Raw genomic sequence first — 8,413 nt, 5'->3', positions numbered from 1 at the left:
AGATCGAGTTAATGCAATTCTAGGGTGTTAATTAGAAAGAGATTTCAATTATTCAACCTAGGGTTAGACGTTAATAGTCTCGAGAGAGATAATAATATAACTTAGGGATTTCTACAGATCAAGTCAAATGAATAAATCGTCTGATTCTGAGTCAAATAACAAGTGAAGTCTAGGTGGAATTTTCCTTAGGTATTGTCTCAATCAATCGAATTTTCCAAAAGTATTTTTCCAAGTTTTCTTTCTGTGCATTCTTAGTTAGTAATTAGTTTAGATAACGAAACCTCTTAATTTTAAGGCTAGATAATAAAAAGGAAGTAAATATTAGTACTCGTAGTTCCTTTGGGTTCGACAATCCGGTGTTGTTGAACTATACTACTGTTCAATAGGTACACTTGCCTTAATCGTGATAATAAGTTAGTCTCAAGAACGATTCATTTATAAACCTTTAAAACCTGTTACGAATATCACGCACCAAGTTTTTAGTATCATTACCAAGGAACTAGGATATTAGGAAAACTCGATTTTTATTACTTTAGACATTTTACTTTTATTGCAATTTAAATTTTTATTTTCTTTTCTAATTTTTCATTTATTTTCTTCTGACATGTTTTTCTAGTTTATGACCAGAAAAAACCCGTCAAGACCACTACTTTTTGACGATGAGATCGACCGCATAGTTCGCAGAAATTGAAGAGAAATAAGGCGAAGCTTAAGATAGACAGAGGAAGAGCAAGCGGACGATACTTCAACCACAACTGAGGAGATGGCTGAAAACCAAGAAAATCCTCTACCTCCTGCAATTGCTGCTAATCTGAATTTTGCTCCACGTACTATGTATGATTATGCTAAACCTAATTTAACAGGAACTGAATCGAGCATAGTTAGGCCTGTTGTTGCTGCAAATAATTTTGAACTGAAACCTAACACCATTCAAATGTTCCAACAGTTTGTTCAGTTTGATGGTTTGCAGGACGAGGATCCCAATGCTCACTTGGCAAATTTCTTAGAGTTTTGCGACACTTTTAAAATCAATGGCGTTTCTGATGATGCCATTCGCCTTCGGTTATTCTCTTTTTCGTTGAGGAATAAGCCTAAACAATGGTTGAACTCGTTACCACGAGGGTCAATCACTACTTGGGAACAAATGACTGAAAAGTTTTTATTAAAATATTTTTCGCTGGCTAAAATAGCCAAATTACGTAACGATATTTCCTCTTTTGTGTAGTTGGATTTAGAAACACTCTATGACGCATGAGAGAGATACAAGGACCTTTTGTGAAGATGCCCTCACCATGGGTTACCACTCTGGCTACAGTTCCAAACATTTCACAATGGCCCGAACCGTTCGACTCGGCAGATGATTGACGTAGCCGCTAGTGGAACTATCAATAATAAGACACCTGAGGCGGCTTACGAATTTATTGATGAGATGTCACTGAATAACTATCAATGGCAAGTTATGAGGACAAAGCTGACGAAAGCAGCCGGTGTTTTCAAACTTGATGCGGTTACTATGCTATCTAACCAAGTAGAACTCTTAAATAAAAAGATTGATGGTTTGTGTGGTTCTACTCAGGTACATCCAGTAATGAGGTGCGATTCAAATAGAGGAGGAGCATGCACAGAATATCAACCCTTCAACCCTAGCATCGAGGAGGAACAAGTCCAATATATGGGTAACAATAATTGTAGACCCAAAATAATCCGCATAGTAACACCTATAATGCAGGTTGGAGGAACCATTCTAATTTCTCGTGGGGTGATCAAGGAAATCGAAGGCCACAACATCCTTCGGGTTTTCAACAACCACCTTACCAGCAGGAAAAGAAGCCGAACCTTGAGGAGATGTTAACAAAATTCATGTTGGTGTCAGAAACTCATTTCCAAAATACTGAGACAGCCCTTAAGAATCAACAAGCGTCAACCCAAGGGCTCGAAACTCAGATAGGCCAACTCGCCAAACTGATTTCTGAATGACCACAAGGTAGTTTGCCGAGTAACACTGAATCTAACCCAAGAGAGCAAATCAATGCAATTACCATTCAAGATGAGGAAGGGTTAGTTGCAGCTGAACCAGAACCGAAGCAAAAAAATGTGGTAAATAAAGATAAGGATGAGGTGGACCATAATGACCAGAAACCGGTAAGTAAAGAATACAAACCTCGTGTGCCATACCCAAACAAGACAAGGAAAGACCGTACAGAAGAACAATTCGGTAAATTCCTTAAATTATTAAAAAAGTTACATATTAACTTACCATTTATTGAAGCTCTTTCGCAGATGCCAAACGCAGTCAAATTCTTAAAGGAGCTTTTAACAAATAAACGAAAGTTGGATGAGGTGTCGCATGTGGAGTTGAATGCAGTTTGCTCAGCCATTCTACAATATAAGCTACCTAACAAATTGAAAGATCTGGGGAGTTTTACGATTCCTTGTTTAATTGGTCGTTTAGATGTTCATAATGCATTGGCTGACTTAGGGGCAAGCATTAATGTTATGCCTTATAAAATGTTTAAACAGCTAGGTCTTGGGAAACCCAAACAAACTAGGATGAGCATTCAATTGGCTGATAAAACCATTAGATTTCCTAGGGGAATCATTGAAGATGTTCTTGTTAAGATCAATAAATTTATATACCCAGTAGACTTTGTTGTTTTAGACATGGAAGAGGATAGTAACGCACCTTTAATTTTAAGATGACCCTTTTTAGCGACTGTTAGAACCATTATTGATGTTGGTATAGGTGAAACTCACACTTCATGTGGGAGACGAAACAATCACCCTTCAAGCTCGTAATTCGAGTAACACATCAAAAATTGAAGGTGGTTGTATAAATCATTCTACTTGTACTGATCATGTGGTGAAACTCTCTGTGCAGGAAATAGTTACGAAGAATGCATATGAGCCGTGTTTAAACAACAACAAAGGATCTATCTATGAAGAACGAAGGCTACAAATCAAAGAGCTAGATGAATGGTAGACACAAAAACCGAGAACACCCGATAAACCAAAACTGAGCCAGGGCGAGCTCAATACCTCACCAAATCAACTTAAGGTTGGAGACAAGGTACTACTGCAGCAGATCCTCGCATTGCCTCTTCTAAACCTAATGAAGAAATTCCTCTTACGGTACTCAGTATTTTCCCATATGGTACAGTCGAGGTAATTCATCCATCACAAGGCACTTTTAAGGTAAATGGACATAATCTCAAAATATATAACGGTGAGAATTTCAAAGACAATAAAGAGGAGCTACGGCTCCACAAAATTACCTAAATATACCCACAAGGTAGAGACGAGCTTAGACTATAAACAAGCACTTCTCGGGAGGCACCCGAGCACTAACGGTGTTAACTTCTTTAAATTTTAGTCTCTAACATTTAATTCACTAACTGAGTCACTGAACACAGGATTTCCAGAACCACACGTGTGACAGCCCTATAGTGACCCTAGTCGGAAAGCGGTTTCGAGACCGCTAAACCGAGTCACCAAATTATTTGAATGTGATATTTATGGTCTAAAATATGTGAATATGAATGTGCGAAAATTTTAAGCTTCGATTTAGTTAATTGCATGTGAATGTAGTACATAGGACTTGTGTGACACTTTTAAAATGTGATAGGCTAATCTATAAGGATCTAATAGTGCATGTAATCAAAAGGGAGGACTTGCATGTCAATTTTCCCCCCTAATTAGTAGTGGCCGGCCATGAGCATGAGGGTGGACGAAATGTTATGGCTAAAACATGTCATAAACATGTTGGGTTGATGCTTTATGTTAGGAATAATAAAATAAAGAGCATGGGCAATAAAATATTAGTGTTAGTAGGAGGAGAAACAAAAAAAAAAAAAAGAATGTGTGTGGTTGTTTCCCTCCCATTGCCGTGAGTTGAAGAAAAGAAAACAAAGAAAAAAAAGTGTCCATCCTTTTTCATTTCTTTTGGCCGAAAGTTCTAAGGAAGAAGGAAGGAGCTTTTGCTTCATGATCGGCTTGGAAGAGGATTAGGAAGAGGTTCGGCCATACTTGTTTCTAGGTTAAGGTATGTTTGATGTTGTGCTATGAGATTCATGCATGTTTTTAGTAGTTAGCTTTAGTTCTAACTAGCCCATGGTTCAAATCTTTACTATGTCATGGAGATGATATTCGGCTAAAGTGGATTTGTGTTGATGTCATTTGCATGCTAAAAGTGAAGCTTTGTAATGATGCATGTGATGGTGGATTGATGACTCTTGAATCTTCTTTTTAGCATTTTTGAGTGAGACATTAAGTTCTTTGTTTAACCATGACCAAAATTGAAATGGTATGGTGTTGTGATGCATTCGGCCATGGTAGGAAGTAGAAGAGAAATATGGTTGTTGTTCACCTTATTTGGATGAGAAATGGTAGTAAGGTGAAGTGAAAGTGTTAGTGTTTGATTTAATAGTGTATATATGTGTATTGGCCAAGTTTTGAACTTGAAACAAAATGGTGTTTAGTCAATACAAGTGACCATACTTGTAGAATGTATTAAGTGTTGCAATCGGTCTCAACATAGACATGCATGTTCGGCCACATGAATGAGTACATAGTTGATGTGTATGTTTGGCCATAGGTAAGCATATTGATGGCTTTATCTTGACTTAGAAAATTCGGCTAAGGGGAATATTAGCTAATATGTTGGATTCGATTCGTGATTTCGTACATATGTGACTCTAATGTCTAATGTATATATGGGCTAAGTACCTTGAGCTTCTCTTTTGATGTTCGAATGAATTGTATTAAATTGCTTAATGTGATTAAAAATGCGATGACCATTTTGTATTTATGCTAAAGGTGGCCATATGACCCATCAAATTCATTGTCATGTTCGCCATAAGCTAGCATAATGAGACTTTAATAAGTTAAATTTGTTTGAATTAGCTCAAGAGCTTAGAGGACCAAAGTTGGATAAGGGAAAGGAAAAAGTGATCGAATAGTCACCGAAATCGTTCGACAACATCCGAGGTAAGTTTTCGAGTAATGGAGCTTAGATTATGATTCGATTAGATTATGTCTTAAGTAAATCAAAATCATGCTCTTTGTATGTGGCTATTGAGCCGAAATTTGTAAGTGTGATAAGTGTTTTGTGTTTGAGTTTTGGTAATGAAAATGAGATATGGATGTGTCATGATTTATTGATATATGTGCATGGTTATTCGAATGATATCCGGGCTAAGTCCCGAAGGCTTTTGTGCTAGGTGACTATAACCGGACTAAAATCCGAAGGCATTCGTGCGAGTTGCTATATCCGGGCTAAGACCCGAAGGCATTTGTGCTAGCGATTATATCCGGGCTAAAACCCGAAGGCATTTGTGCTAGCGATTATATCCGGGCTAAAACCCAAAGGCATTTGTGCTAGCGACTATATCCGGGCTAAGTCCCGAAGGCATTTATGCTAGTGACCATATCCGGGCTAAGACCCGAAGGCCTTGTGCAAGTAGTTATATCCGGCTAAATCCCGAAGATTACTTGAGTTTGGGAATGAGCGATCTGTTGTAATAATTTCAATTAATACGCTCGTAAAATCTCAACAACGAGGTATGTGTTGTACATGCATTGGATTAATTGATTCCTCTTAAATAGCATTCGCTCAGTCGATTAAGGAGCTTCCGGTTTTTGGTTAAGTTGATCCCTTATGTATGAATATAAGTGTTGGAAATGTGAAGTAGGATTGATTTTTGAGAATATATGTGTATATGAAATTATCCGTTTAGTTATATGAATGCTATACTTCAGTTGAGCCTAATTCCATTGCTCAAAACTTACTAAGCATTAAACGCTTACTCCGTTCTTTGAATCTCTGTTTCATAGATTTTGGTCCGTCACCATCGGACTCGGAGTGTCAAGTCGAAGTCACCCACACTATCAAAGCCCTTTTGGTACACTTTTGGTTGAACTTTGAAATGGCATGTATAGGACTACCCTTTTGTTGTTGGTCATGGACCCTTTGGTTTTGTATAAATTTGGATAGCCATGCAAAATGGCTTATATACACTTTGAGCTTAATATTATAATCGTCTTGTATGATGTTCATTAAGAGGTATGGAAATGTTTGGGAATGATTAGCCATTGGAATGGTTAATCATGATCATATTTTGTGCTATTTATGCAAAAGGGCTAGTTGAATCGGAAACTATGTAATAGGTAAAGTCTACCTTAAAATAGATCTTGATAGCAAGCGATGATGTGAATGTGAAAAATCACTAAAAATAGTAGGAATGGAATTAAATAGTGAATAAATTATGTAATCGAACCTTGATGAATCTATTTTCTTAGGAAAGTAACTAAACGATCATATGAACAGTATATTATGAGATATTTAAGTTTTTGTGAGACAGGGCGAAACGCTTTCGGATTCCTGTTCGACTTTGAAATTCATTATAAATTGACCAGAGATAATTAGAAGTATAGATTCCTTTTCGAGTCTAGTTTCTATAGAAACAAACGGCATCGATGTTGAAGCCTGCATGGGAGATATCCAAGTCGAAATGCGCAAAGGTCAATGTAGTCGAACCACAAAGCAGGGAGACTTTAACTAATAAACTGTACTAATTGGCTTGACCAAAAATTCTGGAAAAAATTTGTAGATGAAAATATGAGTCTAGTTTCAGGAAAAATTTACTGAACTGGTTTTCGAGTTTTGGAACTCAAGATATGATTTTTAAGGTGACAGTGACGCAGTTAGCCAGCTCGTCTGGAAATTTAAAATGGACTGTGCAAATAAGTGATTTAAGTCTGCGAACCCCTCGTGTCTGACTCCGGGAACGGTCTCGGGTATGCAGTGTTACAATTTTATTGGTATTAGAGCTACGATTTAGTCGATTCTAGGACTACCGTAATACTTTTGGGTCTAGCTATACATGTCATTTTGTGATTATTTGATAGTGTGGTGATTTTTGACATTGCAAATATGTTTATTTATAGTAATGGATCCCGATCCCAACCGAGCGGTAGCTGATGATCTTGAGAGTGTAGCGCTTGCTCCTGCACAAGGGACGGCGCCGGCGGACTCTCAACCTATTGCTAGTAATCCGAATGATGAAACTAGACAAGCTTTTTATAGCATGATGAATGATTGGTTCAACCAATACATTCGAACTAATACTGTTGTTCCACGACCTCCATTCCCAACTAATACCACCCAAGACCTACAATACCTCCGTGAATGACCAAATAAGGTCGAATAAGCCCCAGCTGATGTAATCCGAAAACACGGGCTCTTGAATTTAAGGCTACGGACAGCGATGATGCCGAGCAAGTGGAATTTTGGTTGGACAACACTATCCGGGTGCTCGATGAGCTATCTTGCACACCCGATGAGTGCCTAAAGTGTACTATCTCCTTGCTACGTGATTCTGCCTACTATTGGTGGAATACATCGACTTCTGTTGTGCCACGAGCAAGTAACTTGGGAGTTTTTCCAAACCGAGTTTGAAAGAAGTATATCATCGAGATTCATTGATCAAAAGCGGAAGGAATTTCTTGAACTTAAACAAGGTTCCATGTCGATTCATCGACTATGAACGAAAATTTGTAAGGCTTAGCCAGACGCTGCGAAATGCATTTCTTGAAGCCATGATGTGTAAACGTTTGAGGATAGGTGAATGATGATATAAAGTTGTATGTTGGCATTTTGGAAATCCGAGAATTTGTGGCACTTGTCGAGCGGGCTTGCAAAGCCGAGGAGCTCAGTATAGAGAAAAGAAAAGCTGAGGTGGAAGCAAAGGAGTTTCGTAAGAGGTCTTCGGGGAAGCCCTTCCCACAGTCATCGAAGAAATTTAGAGATGGCTTAGGCCGATTTAGAGACACTTCGGGCTTATCTAGACGAGATCGCGATCGACCCCCTATGAGTGCACGAGTCACTTCGGTCGCTAGTGTTGGAAATGATCGTCGAGATAGAACGGAGTGTCAGTATTGTGGTAAATGGCACTCGAGGAGCTGTAGATTCCATGACCGCTCCTGTTACAAGTCTTGGTCATTGACCACTTCATTAAAGATTGCCCGAGGTTGTCTCAATAGAATGCAAATCGAGTGGAAACCGGTGCTACCACCGCCGAGGTAGACCATCTAGAAATACGGGCAATGCTAGTGGTGGTCAGAGAGGATCTAGGGATGCTACGACCAGATCTGAGGCTCGTGCTCTGCTAGGGCTTATGCTATCTGCACGCCGAGGATGCTTCCTCGCCGGATGTTATTACCGGTACTTTTACTCTCTTTGATACTAATGTGATTGCTTTGATTGACCCTGGTTCTATTCATTCTTATATATGTGAAACCTTAGCATCTAGTAAGACTTTACCTATTGAGTCTATTGAGTTCGTAATTCGGGTGTCAAATCCCTTGGGTCGTTACGTGCTTGTCGACAAAGTGTGTAAGAAATGTCCCCTAGTAATTC

At 38.7% G+C, this 8,413-nt stretch overlaps 1 non-coding gene across 1 annotated transcript; it reads right to left on the bottom strand.

The window, feature by feature from the left end:
• Positions 1–1,192: 1,192 nt before the first annotated feature.
• Positions 1,193–1,299, bottom strand: LOC128279866 (small nucleolar RNA R71). Its single transcript, XR_008270058.1, has one exon. It is a non-coding gene; the product is annotated as a small nucleolar RNA R71 (small nucleolar RNA).
• Positions 1,300–8,413: the final 7,114 nt, after the last annotated feature.

Source organism: Gossypium arboreum, chromosome 8, assembly GCF_025698485.1.
Source record: "Gossypium arboreum isolate Shixiya-1 chromosome 8, ASM2569848v2, whole genome shotgun sequence".
Taxonomy (NCBI): Eukaryota; Viridiplantae; Streptophyta; class Magnoliopsida; order Malvales; family Malvaceae; genus Gossypium; species Gossypium arboreum.
This window is presented reverse-complemented; position numbering and strand designations above follow the sequence as displayed.